The 14,524-nt window shown below is 40.0% G+C and overlaps 1 protein-coding gene across 1 annotated transcript in view; it reads left to right on the forward strand.

Annotated features, from left to right (window-relative positions):
• Positions 1-14,524, forward strand: part of DCHS2 (dachsous cadherin-related 2) — a 227,994-nt gene that overhangs the window by 107,331 nt on the left and 106,139 nt on the right. The window lies entirely within an intron of this gene.

Below are 14,524 nucleotides of genomic sequence, written 5' to 3' on the forward strand. Positions count from 1 at the left end.
TTGTTTCTTTTGTGGAACATTATGTGTGAGTGCCATTCACACTGGGGTGTGTAACAAGAGTTCATTGATTCTCATTATTTATAGTCTTATTTTATATGAATTTGCAATAATTTTTAATCTGTTTTGTAATTGACAGAATCCATTTTAGGCTATGACAAATAACAAATAATATTTCTATTCACTGTCTTATACATGTAGTTTTTGGAACAAAAGTAAGCATTTATATGGGGTCTATGTTTAGGAATGGAATTGCTAGGTTATAAGAAAATCAAACAACTTTTCAGAATAGTTGTACCAATTTATACTCCCACCAGTTTCATTTCTTCTACATCCTCCCCAACATTTGGAATTTAATGTCTTTTTAAGTATAGGAGTTCTGTACCTGCGTGGTGGTACATCACGCTGGGGTTTTACTTTGCATTTCTGTGATAACTACTGAATTGAGCACTTTTTCATATATTTGTTGGCTATTTGTATAACTTATTTTGTGAGGTGTCTATTTAATTCTTTACCCACTTTCTGTTGTACTGTTGGATTTTTTTCCTTACTGATTTCTATGAATTCTTTACATTTTTGGCATGCAAGCCCTCTGTTGGATGGATTCATGCAGATATCTTCTTGCATTCTGTGGCTTGCCTTTTCACTCCCTTAATGGAGTCTTTAGAGGAACAGAAACTCTTTTTTTTTTTTAACATTTTTTATTGATTTATAATCATTTTACAATGTTGTGTCAAATTCCAGTGTAGAGCACAATTTTTCAGTTATACATGAACATATATATATTCATTGTCACATTCCTTTCTCTGTGAGCTACCATAAGATCTTGTATATATTTCCCTGTGCTATACAGTATAATCTTGTTTATCTAGTCTACAATTTTGAAATCCCAGTCTATCTCTTCCCACCCCCCACCCCCTTGGCAACCACAAGTCTGTATTCTATGTCTATGAGTCTATTTCGGAACAGAAACTCTTAATTCTAATAAAACTCAGTTTATCTATTTGTTTCCCTTTACAGCTAATACTTTTTCTGTCCTTTTAAGGGAGATGAAGGTATTCTATTGTGTTTCCTTCCAAAAATTTTATTGTTTTACTCTTTGCACTTATTTTTTCAATCTAGTGGAAGGAAGGTTTTTTTTTTTCCCCAATACGAATATTCAGTTGACCCAGGACCACTTACTGAAATGATCCCTCTTTCTGCACTACCCTGTAGCGTCACATTTGTCATGAATCATGTGACTGTATATGTGTCTATTTTTTACACCCTATTTTTGACCTATTTGTCTACCTTTGCACTAGCTCCATACTCTCTTAATTATATGAGCTTTATAATAGGTCATACTATCATGTATTTGTTTAGCTTTGCCCTTCATTTTCAAGGTTGCCTTGATTGTTCCTGACAATGTACATTTCCAAGTATGTTTTAGAAAAAGCTTGTTGAACTTCCATTACATTATAGCAGAGAGAGCCTTCTGTACACACTATGCTACACGTTTATTTTTTCACTTAGTCTGTTTTCGAGACTTTCCTTGTTTCTTTTTTATCTGCTTACTACTCACATGTGTACATAGATATTGCTAACACCTTTCTGGTCTAATCTTTCTCTTTTGAAATTAGTGGAAGAAGCCACCTACTTAAGACATGAATTGATGGGAGAAATGAGTCTAAATATATTTATTACAAGTAAACATGTAGAAACCAGTTTGAAAATAAAGTCATTTATATTCAATAAAATTACGATGATCTATTTGGTTAGATTTTACCAACCTCTGTCTGTGTGGTTTCAGGAATTTTTGCTTCTATGTAAGTAAAGAAGTAGGAACCAAAAGCAAGAGTAAACAGAGGAGTTTAGGTTAATTCAAGTCTATGTGATTATTTAAAGCCCAATATATGCACTCAAACATTTACTCATAAAGGCTTCAGAAATAGATTCTTAACAGATTTTGAGACAATTGTGTAAGACCATCCTAGATTTGCATAATCAGTTTAAATCTAATGCTGTAGTTGTCAAACATCTGTCTCTAATTAGCTGGTTTCTTCAGATGATTTTGCAAAAGTGTATGTAGAAATTACCTTAATATAAATTGGATCACTTGATGCCAGAAGCTTTTTACTGCCAAAAAGTAGTACATTAATTAGGAGCAGTGGCGGTGGAATAAAAAAAATCAACTCAGATATTTAATTTAAACCTCCTTGTTTGTTTCTTCCTGTTTCTATATTGAACTTTTAGTCTAGAAGAATGCCAGCTTTCACACGCAGTTCACCAAGTCTCTACTGCAACATTCAGATGCATCTTGAACCACACCATCTCTCCACAGAGCTTTCCCAGATTGACCAAAGGAGATGTGTTTTGTTTTGTTTTTTTCCCAAGCCAAAAGGTATTTTATTTTCAGGGTAACTAAGAAAATGTTTACAGACTGTGTAGCAGTTTTTACTAGTTTAGAAATCAAAGGAGACATTCACCAGGTTCATGATTGCTCTGGTCTGAATGCTTGTGTCCCCCTCAAATTTGTATGTTGAAACCCTAAAGCCCAAGGTGATAGTTTTAGGAGGTGGGGCCTTTAGAAGGTGATTAGGTCATGAGGGTGGAGCCCTCATGAATGGAATTAGTGCCCTTATGAAAGAGGTCCCAGAGGGCTCCCTAGCCTCTTCTGCTGTCTGAGAATACAGCAAAAAGTTGGCAGTCTCAGAGGGGAGCGTATAGCTCAGTGGTAGAGTGTGTGCTTAGCATGCACAAGATTCTGAGTTCAATCCCCAGTACTTCCATTAAAACAAACAAACAAAGAACCTGATTACCTCCTGCCCAAAACCATTTTTTAAAAAACGAGTCAGTCTCCAGACCTTCACCAGAACCCAGCCATTCTGGTGCCCCGATCTTGGACTTCTATAGCCTTCAGAACCATGAGAAATAAATTTCTGTCGTTTATTTCTTACAGCATTTCAAATAGACTAAGACAATGATGTATGCAAATCAGAATATTCTTCTGTAAAAACTCCTTGTTTTGTAGATGGAAAACCGTCCAACATAATAAACATATTTCAGTTTTGTTACAAGAGAAACATCCTTCCTGTGGGTACTTTCCATTCAAGGACTCATGCTCCTGTGGTGTGAAATCCTGAGCCCAGCTGTGTTACAGCTGGGAGCTAGTCTGCCCCCTGCCTAGTTTAATGTAGGTTTTATTGTTATTTAGGTATGGGTAAGGAACAAATAGGATGTTACACTCACAGATCCCAAGAGGAGGGGCACAACACATTATGGGAGCGGGTGTATGTGGTGTGCACACTGAGGTCAGTCAGGAGGCAGAGGGAGAAATAGAAAACTCTGGGCAAGGGGCTTTATTGTGCTTTCCAAGGGAATGAATGGGAGAGGCAGAATTAGCAGACTTGAGGTTGGCTAGTTGGAATAGTTTCAGTGGCCTGGGGCAGAGAGGCTGTCTCTAATGACTAGCTACCTGGCCGTGAGTGATTAGGGTGGGTGAACAGTGGCCCAGAGTGTGAAAGCCACTTAAGGAGGTGGTTGAGAGTGCGGACTCCGGGTTGGTTGGTTTGCATTTGAGGAGCACACTCACCTGATCCTGGGGCAGCTCTCTAGGATCAGCAAGACCCCAGATATCAAAGCATCAGAATCCACAGAAGAAAACACACTCAATGCACTGCCCTGGTGCAGAATGTCCCCCAGAGAGGAAGGCGAAGGGTTGACCAGAACCCTTGTAGGCATGAGCCTGCACAAAAGGAAATCTTTGCAACCACCTTTTTTCACTCCAATTTATTGGAAATAACACTCAGTGGTATGGAGGGAATTCACTACGCAGTTTAACTTCTGATCCAGTGTAGCCTTTTCAGTCATTAAAGAAAGGTTTTGGCATGGCATGGGCTACTTTCTTCTCCTTTGTGTCAGGCCCCTGTGGTCCCAAGCATGTGCCACTCAGTGTCAGTACCACACAGTCCTGGGCACGCAGTCCACATGCTCTCCATCGGGGCCACCAGTGTGCTCTTCTACTTCAGGCTCCTCCCCACTTTCTTCTCTGGTGTCATCATCTTCTTCATCTCTTCTTTTTGCATCCTTCACCTCTTCTCCATCCTTTTCCAAGTTTACCTCCTCCAGATGCCCTTGAGTTTTTGGACCCATCTCGACCAAAGTCCTCCATTCTCCCATCTTGCAGAGATCAAGGCAGTAGAAGTCACTGACAGGGAACAGGTGGTCACCAACTTCAGACAAGTCCCAGACACATACAACAGTCCAAGCTTCACGGCCAGGATGATGCTGGAGGGAGGACTCGGTTCTATCAGGGGCTCCTGGCTCCGTCTGAACTGTCTTCCTCCTTCCTGCTGCCTGGGGTAGGGGGCACTTGCTCCATGGTGATTGTGGTCGCATCCTTTGCATGCACCATTTTGACCCCTTCCAGGGGCTCCTGGGTACTGGCTTCCCCACGTTCCTGCTTGTTATCACCTTTGGGCTCCACATTTTTGCCTCATCTACATTTTCTCTTCTCGGATGCAAATCCCTTCAGCTGTCCTGCAAACCAGTGGTCCTTTGTGGTGTCCTAGGGGTATAGGTCATCAAAGCAGCCACCCATCAGGGTCCTTTCCTCTTCCTTATCACAGACCCCTGAGGAGCAGTGTCTGATGGCTCAGGGCCACAGCCTTCGAAATGCGGCTCTTGGAGTGAGCTGTCTTCCTCAAGGGGTAATCTGAGTCCACACTCAGATTTGCATTTTCTTCCTTCTTCGGACTTTAGCTGGGATTTATCTGAGTTCAGGGTGTGTTTGTCCACCTTTGTTGGACTTTTCCAGTAGCCTCCATAAATGATTACAGTCCCCCGGGGAGTGACGGACATTTGGCAGCCCAGTCTGGGTGTGGCCCCATCCCACAGGGCGACAGCTTGCATCGTGTGAACATGCCCAGGTTAAAGGCATACGTGTCATTGTACTAGTTTAATCCCTTGTCCTTTCGTGGAAACCACCAAAAAGAATTAGCTGTGTTTTCCGGGCTACAATCAGATACCTGCTTTGACCTAAAGGAGGTATCACGGTGATTTTACCATCTGAGTCTTTTGAGCATCTTGTGTCTGATGCCTCAAGGCATTAGAGCCTCAAGGGCTTCTCCTTCCCCAATGCTTAGGCACCTTCTTCTCCAGCTTGGTGGCCATCTTCTCCTTCTTCCCCATCATGTGGGTCTGAGGTGTCGGGGACCCAAGGAAGAAGCTGTGTGCTCAGCCTCCCTGGAAGCAGATCTTCTTGAGGGCAGACCTGGAGATGTAATTTTAAAGACAATTTTTTAAACACCTTTATTGTGGTATGATTCCCGTACAGTAAACTACACATACTTCAGATGTGCTATTTGATGAATTTTGATAGATGTATATACGCCAATGAAACCACCACCACAATCAGGATAGCTAGCATTTCCGTCACTCCCCAAGAAGTGAAAATTTCGAATTCCCAATTTATCCCTTCCCACCCTCTTTACCCCCTGGTAACCATAAATTTGTTCTCTATGTTTGTGAGTCTGTTTCTGTTTTGTAGATAAGTTCATTTGTGTCCTTTTTTTTTAGGATTCTACATGTAAGTGATATCATATGGCATTTTTCTTTCTCTTTCTGGCTTACTTCACTAAGAATGTTGCTCTCCAGGTCTATCCATGTTGTGCAAATGGCATTATTTTATTCTTTTTATGGCTGAGTAGTATTCCTTTCTGTATATATATATATATATATATATACCACATCTTCTTTATCCAGTCATCTATCAATGGACATTTGGGTTGTTTCCATGTCTCGGCTGTTGTAAATAGTGCTACTATGAACATTGAGGTGCAGGCGTTAAAGACAAATTTTGAAGAGTCTCCCCCTGCCCCCAAATCATAGACTCTTAACAGCTTCCTAATCTTCACCTTATTTGGACCTGAAACTGACTCCCAATGTTCCTGTTGTTTGCCTCAGAATGTATGAGAGCAAGCAGCGTGCGCGCTCTCGCGCGCGCGCGCGCGTGTGTGTGTGTGTGTGTGTGTGTGTGTGTTCCAGTGTGCAGTGTTTATTGTGCTGCCTGCATAATCTTCCTAAATTTCTTCTGTGATGAACTGGGCATCTCTACAGGGTGAAGTCTGCATCTGTCATAATTACTCTGTGTGATATCTACTAGCAACACATGTTCCTAATCAAAAAGGTTGGTACAGATGAAGATATCAGTATTGATAACAACTTAGGAGGCTGTCCCCTAACAGTAATCTAGCTTGGATTTGCAAAATAAATGAACTCAGATAAGATTTTAGGTTCAAGATGTTGGATTCTAGGCCATAATGAATTTATGCAAAACAATGAGCTACACCTTGAAAAAAGGCCTTTAATTCCATACAATTACCTTGACAATCTGTGGTTTTTTTCCTCTGATCCTTTCTGTTTGTAATGTATATCCTGAAAGCTCTTTGAAAGAAAATTGCTGAGAACCCATTTGCTGGTTGTTGCTAAGAGATAGTTGTCTGTCAATAGAAGTATTTTTCTTATAAAATACCTAGATGTTCTGGGCTTCTTCTCTATTTATCCTTGTGATGTCAATATTTTTTTTCAACTCAATCACTTCTATCTGTATTATTTCTAAAATAGTCTATTCTTGCTGCTACAGTTGCTGTTAACTTACCTCATACCTGGAAATTATGAGAATGCTGTAAAATTACGTAATAAAAATAGTTAATTGGATTACACTGGAAGTCAAGTGATTTTTCACAATAATTTAATTATCCCACACTTACATGTAATTCCTGTTTCCTTTTACCATTTATTTTCACCAAATGAATGTTTCTTTTTTTTTGGTGTGTATGTTTATTAACATTCTATCCGTATTTCTGTGACATCCTGAATTCTGCAGCTGAAAACGTGCCTGAGATAAAGCAGTTTCAACCCTATCTCACCGCTCCAGGCTTAGAGGAGAGCATTTCAGACTAGCAATATAGAAAGTAAATTGACTTAGCCTTCCACCATCATATATAGTCATGATAAATGTTGGCTATTGAAGTTGTGCTGCAGAGCGTGTGTGTGTGTAATACAAATAGATCTCTAGAAGCAAACTTGCTGAGTAAAAGGGCACACTCAGTCTTTGCCTTTCCTCCCCCAGCTTTATTGAGGTGTAATTAATAAATTTAAATTGTATACATTTAAGGTGTACAGTGTGATGTTTTGATTATGTGGGTACTTTGTGAAATGATGATCACAATCAAGCTAATTACATAGTGAGTGGTGAGAACACTTCAAGATCTACTCTCAGCAAATTTCATATTATTAACCATGATCACCATGCTGTACATTAGATCCCCAGAACTTATTCATTCTATAAAACTGAAACTTAGGGCAAGCACATTTTAATTTTAATCAATTACAGTATCTCATTTTCCAAAAAGAATTCAAGTGCTTATTTTTATTTTACATTTCATTGATCACCACCCCCTACCCCAGTTTTGGGAATAAGCCATTGCCCTGTCACCCACACTTTCTAGCTAAATTGTCTGAACCTTATCTCAAAATGATTGTCTACTGTTTTTAAATATGAGGATTAATTCCCAAATGTGTTCAATACCACTTTATATCACTCAGTCTTACCTCTAGAAGTTTAGCCTCCCAGCCATCTATTATCCGTATTCTCATCCCCATCCTGCTCTGTTCATCCCTTAATTTGGTCCAGTTGCCTACCCACACTCTCTGCCCTCCCGTGCTCTCCTACCGTGCCCTCCGGAAATCCTGGTCATTTAGCAAACTCCCTTATAGACTCAGCCTGCTCTCTGACTGCTCCTTTATCTTCTTGCGCTGATCAATACCGGCTTCCCCCGAGGACAGCAGTCCTCTCTGCTCTCTTGCAGAGAAGCCGGCATTCTGCTAATCACAAGCTAGAAGAGCGTTGTTGACATGGTGCCCATCACAACATCCAAGTCATTTCTACTCCCTTCTCCTTTCTCCAAAATGAATTCGCTTTTGAAGTTCACGTTGTCAGACTTTACCCTGGACACGCTTTGTTGCTGCTGTCATGTTCTAGACCTCTTTGTCAACAAGGACATTTACATCTTACGCAGCCTTCTCCACTACTGTTCTCTCCTGGAAACCTCGCTGTCCATGTTTTGAAGCACCCAACACCCTGAGCCTCTCAGCTCCTTGACTTTCTGATTTCCAACCTCTGAAATCTTGATTTCAAGCTTGCTGTATTCTGACAATCATTCTCATCTTTCTGTCTACTGAGGTAGCACCTCCACTCCAGGAGATAATTCTTCTGTTACGATCACTAGTTTATTGAGCCGTCATTCAAGTCATCCAGTTGCAAACTCCCTTTAGTTCCGTTACTCCGTAGAACTTTCCAGGTAAAACCCCAGCTCTGTCTAAACCTGACTCTGCCTTTTCTGCACTTGTGTAAGTGGCTAAATGTGCCTGGAGAAAAATAAGTTACTTGCTTGAGAGAGAAGTCTGTACCTTCCTACCTACTGTCAGCTCACATCCTTTGCCTTCTTTCCTGTTAGCATGTTAAGAGATGTCCTTGTTCGCCTTGAAAGCAAATCCCTCTGCTGTTCAGGATCCCACCTATTCCAGCCTTTTAAAGGGCTTCACTTCCGTAATGATCTTCTCAAATTCTACTGAATGCCTCTCATTGGCATCCAAGGCATAATAATGGTTTCTACCTTTTAAAAAAAGCCTCCTTCTGATTCCATATACCTTTCTAGTGAACCATTTTCTTCCTCTTATGTCTTTCATAGCAAATCTACTTAAAATAGTTGTCTCTGTTTCCTCACTTGTCAATCTTTCTTTGATCCCTTCTTCCCACCCCTCTTCTCTAATAAAACTGCTTTTATGAACATACTTTACATTTGCTACATCCTAAGATTATTTCTTGATTTTCATTTTATTCAACTTCTCGAGGAGCTTGAAGTTATTCTTAATTTCTTTTTATTGAAGTGTACTCACTTACAATGTGTCCATTTCTGGTGTACAGCATAATGTCCCAGTCATGCATATATATATATAGATATATATATATATAGATAGATAGATATAGATATATATTCATTTTCATAGTCTTGAAATTATTCTTATTCAGATTTCTACTTCTCTTGGCTTTGGTGACACCATGGCTTACTTTTTGTTTTCCTTAACAAACTGGACCCTCAGTTCCCTTCACCTTTGCTCACTGAATGACGAAGTATAGACTAGAATGCATTGGCAAGGGAAACCACAGCCCACAGATGCTAAGAGACATGAAGGATTGAGGTCAATGTTCTACTGTGCAGGAGTCCCAGAGGCAAGAGCAGAGAACGTGGAGTGTAGAATATGGCATAATAGACATAATAGAAGAAAATGTCCATATCCGTTGATTGTCTTAGGTAGCCCTTCTGCCTCCAATACCGTATAATTTCAAGACTGGTGCCTTCCCCAAATACTCCCAACTTTCACAGCACTTCTTGAGAGGATTAGGGTTTAGGTAAATTGGTTGAGTCTTCTACCATAATATTAAACCTTAAAAGATTAAAATTGTATCAAAGTGAACCACAACTTTTTGGTGGAAAGAGAAAGGATAAGACAAAGTTAAGAAACATTCATGCATGGACTTTATGGGGTATGTTAGTTGCCTAACTGCTGTGTAACAAATTATTCCCACACTCAGCAGCTTAAAATAGTAAGTTTCTAAGGGCCAGGAATCTGGAAGCAGCTTAGCTGGGTGGGTCTGGTCAGAGTCTTTCAGAGTTTGCATGATCAGGACAGTCTCAATGAGCTGTACATTTTAGTAACAGAAGATTGGGAGGAATTCTAATCCTCTGTTAGTTGAGGGAATGGAGAAAGTACATTTGAATTAGCTCTCCCCCTATTGTGTTCTGTGGGATACTTGCCTACTGAAATGCTCCTTCCAATGAGGGTTCCATGGTAAATTGGAATGGAGAATGCTCTGTTTTGGAAATAAGCTCATTTGTATCATTTTTTAGATTCCACATATAAGTGATATCATATGATTTGTCATTCTCTGTCTGACTTACTTCACTTAGTATGATCATCTCTAGATCCATCCGTGTTGCTGCAAATAGCGTTATTTCATTCTTTGTTTATGACCGAGTAGTATTCCATCATATAAATATACCACATCTTCCTTATCCAGTCATTTGTCAATGGGCATTTAGGTCACTTCCATGTCTTGGTTATTATAAATAGTACTGCTGTGAGCTTATTTACAAAACAGGAACAGACTCACAGACAACAAATTTATGATTACCAAAGTGGAAAGTGGGGGAGGGATAAGTTAGAAGTTTGGGATTAGCAGACACAAACTACTATATATAAAATAGATAAACAACAAGGTCCTACTGTGTAACACAGGGAACTATATTCAATATCCTGTAATGAAAAATAATATATATATGTTAAACTGAATCACTATGCTGTGTACCAGAAGCTAACACAACATTTGTAAATCAACTATACTTCCAATAGAAAAAAGAGTGGAAAACACCTCAGAACTCATTCACCTACCCCTACCCCACCCCACCAACCCCCTACCCCATAGAAATGTGCATTGGGAAGGCTGTGAGAAGTCCTGAGGCAAAGAACCCATTTGACTTGGTTAACTCAGCATTTCCTCTACTTTTTGCCTAAGGAACCTCTTTATTTATTTTTAAGCTGCACTTTTGAATTTTGAGCTCAGGTATCTTATTCTAAAACCTAGATTTGGTCATATCCGTTCCTTGATGACAACAGTAGTGTCCCATGTGGGGGTTTAGGAGGAAAACATTACAACTTTGAATTTCATCCTTTTAAGCCTTTTGTGGTGTTTTTACACTAGCACATGAATATTTAAGTGTATTAGCAAATACATATGTATTCAGGGTGTACATGCCACGTTTGTTACTGTGAGAGTCTGCAGGTGTGCAGAATAAAGTCTGTCTTCTTTTGCATTTAAATCAAGTTCCATGAATCTGAGCATCAAGGCTTTCTTTAGATTTTCCCCACCCTCTCCCTCTACCTGCCTGTTCCCTCCAAGTCATATCAGTGGGCTTACCCCTCCTACGACACAGCAAAGACTTTTTTAATGTCATTATGTTTTCCAGGGTGTTATTTCCACCTGAAATATTTGTTTTTCAATTTTTTTTTTAATTTTTAAGGGTTTATTTAAGCAAAAATTGATTGGAGTGAGGCAACACCGAACCAGAAGTGGTTAGGAGTGTTCCACGGACAGGAGCGAGGGGAAAGCCTTTTATAGAGAAGATTCAGAAGCAAAGTAAGGCAATTCGTTGATTGGCTACAGCTTAAAGAGTCAGATTCTAGTCCTGTTCATTGTCTTTGAGGTTTTGTTCCGTCCCTGTAAACCGGACTAGACCCTGAATTCTTCTTGGTTCCTCAAATATTTGGCTATGACTCCCCAAACTAAAATTTCCAATTTTTTTTCCTGACTTCTGATTTGAAATCACTAAGAACAAAGAGTGCCCTTGCCCTCCGTCCAGTGCGCTGAATCTGCATCTTAGTGCTAAAGATCCGTCATCTTTTATCTATAGTTCTGAAATCTCTCAGGATGGAAAGTTTTAAACACTCAGTTAGTGAGAAACCTGACTTACTGACATGAGGCTGTTCCTGTTTTTTGAATCCCTCTAAATGTGCCTATTCATTCATTTTGCCACAGAATGTTAAGTGTTTGGTTATGGGCTGCCACTCCAGACAATACTATATGTACTATATTTATATATACTTACATATGTACTGTATTACACAGGGACTATATTTCCTTTATAGAACTTAAAACTTCAGAATTCCAGGATGACTCTATCTGGCCCTAAGCATTTAGGATAAGGAACCTATAAAATCTAATCACTGGTGGTAATGATTCGTAATAAATGTACATTATATTATAATATAATATGTAATATAATAACATACATTATATAAAAATAATATATAATATAATATGTTATATAAAAATAATATATAATATAATGTTATATAAAAATAATATATAATATAATAATATATGTTATATATAAAATAATATATAATATTTATAATGTGAATTGTAAATAAATCATACATATTCTATCACTGCTTCCAACAACAGGCCTGCAAGATGAGCAGGGGCCCTGCTTTACGGAAGACTCAGGGACTGTCTGACTTTCTCGAGCCTGTGGTCCAGAGGCAGGCAGGGCCAGATATTAGATCCAGATCTTTTGGCTCCGGATTGTCCCACTGCGCCACAAACCCAGTTGTAAAGCGTCTGTTTCATAAATGTTAAGTCCTTTGTAAACAAGGACTCTGTCTTCCTTTTTCCCTCTAAGGCTGAGTCCGTGGTTGGCGCTGCCCCTAGCATAGTCTTTAAACAAGCGTTTCATGAAAAGTAGAATTTATATCATAGCCATACTTAATAAAGGCTAATTTAAGAGACGTCACCAGCTCGGGGGACAGATGACTCTCTGTTCCAGTTGCAGATCTTTTATTTATAGTCTCACTTACCTTCGATGAGTCACTTAGCTTCTCTGCACTTTGGTTTTCTTCTTGTAAAAATGGGAGAACTCATAACAAGCCTTTGAAAAGGGAGATTATAGCAACTGAAGAAGAAAAATATATGTGACGCACACTTAACATTCATTCACCAATGGTTATTATAAAGGGAAAGTACCCTCTACTGATCAATGGAACAGATAAAAATTGAATTCATTAAAAAAAAAAAGCAGACAGGGATCTATCAATAATACTATTCTAGCAAAAAGAGTCACTATTTGGTGACAGTAAGCTTTTCACTTTGTCTGTCTAACGTTTTGCCTAGCGTCGGTGGCATTGCCTGATCGGGGACCTCATGGACAGCCTGAGAATTAACATCTTTGTTCTTTTTGTTTTATTTTTATTCTTGGGGTAAGATAATTAGGTTTTTATTTATTTATTTTTAATGAAGGGACTGGGGATTGAACCCAGGACCTTGTGCAGGTTAAGCACAGGCTCTACCACTGAGCTATACCCACCCCCCTCCTTTAACACCTTTGTTCTTGAAGATCTTGAGGTGGAGTGACCTCCTTTCTTCACATGTTGCCCACTTTCTCATTGCTTCTCTTACTTACCTTCTCAGCTCCTCCTCAAACCTAAGTGACTTCTTGAACTTGAGGAGAAATTTAAAAGGATGAGGAAAGGAAAGATAAATAAAAGGAAAGCAAAACTGAAAAGGAAGATGGTTTGGAGAAACAACGGGGCCATGTCGGATGGTTTGCAGTATATGCTATCTGCTAGAAGCCAGCTTGCAGTCCCCTCACTCCACTTCACCTGGGACCCGTGGGTTACTCAGGTTTGCTGAAGACATAGCGCCAATCTGCCTTTTTGACATACAGGCTAGATGGAACTTCTGTTGTTTTTTTTTTTCTAATTTATTTATTATTATTTTTTACTTTATTATATTTTGGAGGGGAAGGTAATTAGGTTTATTTACTTATTTATTTTAATGGAGGTACGGTGGATTGAACCCAGGACCTCATGCGTGCTAAGCATGTGCCCTACCACTGAGCTATACCCTCCCCTACTTCTGTTGTTTTTATTTCTCCTGGTTTAATTTATAACTGGCATAGCCCTGGCACTCTATCCAACTTAAAACATTGAAAAATCACACTGTTTTTATTCTTTCCTGATTCTTTTTCAGTCCCCAGTGTCTGGGGTATGTGGGACTTCAGAGCGTGAGAGCCTTTTCCGGATTCGTGGTCAGTTACATCCCAGACAATACACTCTCTCTTGCCCTCCAGACCCGCACAGCAGGGGGCCTCCCTCTGTCCTGTGCCAAACCTTCTTCTTCACCGCCTTTGTTTTTCCTCTTTGCTCAGGGCCTCCCTGCCACTGTAGGAAAAAGAAAGAGAGAGGGAGGGAGGGAGGGAGGGAAGAAAGAGGTTAAGTGAGTAAGAAAACCCAGGCTGTTGTGACTTACCAAGGATTCTGGTCCAAGATGAAAGCATCCAAGTGTACCAGACAGAAATGGAAACTGGGGCTTTCAAGTAGGAACATCTGTTTTCCTTTAGAAAAGTAAAAAGTGCAGAGGATTATTTTCTTCTATTGTTCTCTCTCTCCTGCCCTTTGTTTTTAGATGGAGGAAACACACACACAAAACCAGTATGGGTTCCACTTCTCACTGTTTTATGCACTGTATTTCTTTGCTAAAACTTGAAAAAATTCAAAATCCCCAAACAAGTCTGGCCTCCAGTTTGTAGGACGAGGACCCTCACTGCTTTGGTCTGCTGCCAGTCTGATGATTCTTCGGGCCTCCTGGCTGGTCTCCCTCCTTCCAAGCTTGCTGCCCTTCAGCGTTGTTCTGAGCAATGCAGCCAGAGAGACAGTTAAAACCGAAGTTAAATCAAGCTACTCCTCTGCTCAATACCCTCAAGCAAGTGAGAGCCATGGTCCTCTCAGAGGCCCACAGAGCCCTCTGTGACCTGCCCCTTCCTTTGCCCCACTGGTTTCCTTGCTGTTCCCTGAACCGGCCTGGGATGCAGTGCACTCCTGTCTCAGGGCCTTTGCACATGCTCTTCCCTCTGTTAGGCTTTTCCTC

Source organism: Camelus bactrianus, chromosome 2 (genome assembly GCF_048773025.1).
Source record: "Camelus bactrianus isolate YW-2024 breed Bactrian camel chromosome 2, ASM4877302v1, whole genome shotgun sequence".
NCBI classification, from domain to species: Eukaryota; Metazoa; Chordata; class Mammalia; order Artiodactyla; family Camelidae; genus Camelus; species Camelus bactrianus.